The 1241-nt window shown below is 43.0% G+C and overlaps 1 non-coding gene across 1 annotated transcript; it reads left to right on the top strand.

Moving 5' to 3' along the window:
• Positions 1-200: 200 nt before the first annotated feature.
• On the top strand, positions 201-282 carry Trnal-uag (transfer RNA leucine (anticodon UAG)). The gene has a single exon. It is a non-coding gene; the product is annotated as a tRNA-Leu (tRNA).
• Positions 283-1241: the final 959 nt, after the last annotated feature.

The following is a 1241-nucleotide window of genomic DNA, read 5'->3' as shown; positions in this document are numbered from 1 at the left end:
AACAAGCAAAAGAATGTTTTCTTTGTTTAACTCTCATTATCAGGAAAGAAAAATGAGCAACATCTGTGGCATTTCTGAAACTTTTGTCATATTTTATCTGCATCTTATAAAGCTACTATGTTCTATGTTCTTTTGTATGCAATAATAAGAAGTTCTTGTTCTATATCCAGAAATTTTTCTTTTTATAAGAGGTAAGCAGTGGTAGTGTGGCTGAGCGGTCTAAGGCGCTGGATTTAGGCTCCAGTCTCTTCGGAGGCGTGGGTTCGAATCCCACCACTGCCAGTTGTAAGTTTTCAACCAATTAAAAAAAAAAAAAAGAGGTCAGCATACATTATCTGCTTCCTATCTAACTTCTCTGGCAATCCTTTAGATGCTTGTGCGTTTTATAAAAAGGATAACACAGCTGTGCTTGGTGGTGCATGCCTAAAATCCCAGTGGTTCAGAAGGCTGAGGCAGGAGGATTGTGAGTTCAGAGCCAGCCTTAGCAAAAGCGAGGTGCTAAGCAACTCAGTGAGACCCTGTCCCTAAATAAAATACAAAATAGGACTGGGAATGTGGCTCAGTGGTTGAGTGCCCCTGAGTTCAATCGCTGGTACAAAAAAAAAAAGAATAACACCATCAGTCTATTTAGGCAAATCAAATTTAATTATTTTATGTAAAGTCAACAAAAAAGTTAGGAGAGCAGGCTGAGAACCCTGTCTCAGCTCAATGGTTTTCTAGATGGTGAATTTTGTAAATTAGTACGTCCATGGAGGTAGCTGTTCTTTTCTTGAAATTTCCTGCAATGAGAACATCATAAGCTTGTTTGACATCAGAGAACAGGGATCTCCATTTTTCCATCCATCTTAACATGGGACACGTCCTTGTTTCCATGAGGTGTGCTGAAGATCCCACCCTTACCAGTGGTGAAGGATGCTCTGAGAGCTAGGGGAATGGCAAGGGAAAATGCCCACAGTGCACACCTGTGGGGACAAGTGCATGGACTACTGCATACATGGCATGTGGTAAGGGCGTCTGACTGGCAGGTCACTCACTCCCCTCTCCCCCCAGTGCTAGGCACACAAGCAGCAGGCTGCTTACCCCTTGAGGCCATGTGTTGCAGTCCCTGTGCTTGCTCCACGGCCTACTCCTTGATTGGTTGCTGCAAGGACAGTTAACAGACATTGCATTGGTGGCTACCTGTAATCTGCTTAGCTACTGCCTGAATATATAAACATGGTAACTGCGCAATAAAATCAGAC

Source organism: Callospermophilus lateralis, chromosome 3 (genome assembly GCF_048772815.1).
Source record: "Callospermophilus lateralis isolate mCalLat2 chromosome 3, mCalLat2.hap1, whole genome shotgun sequence".
Classification (NCBI taxonomy): Eukaryota; Metazoa; Chordata; class Mammalia; order Rodentia; family Sciuridae; genus Callospermophilus; species Callospermophilus lateralis.
Note: the sequence above shows the minus strand (reverse complement) of the source record. Positions and strands in the feature narration are given on the sequence as shown.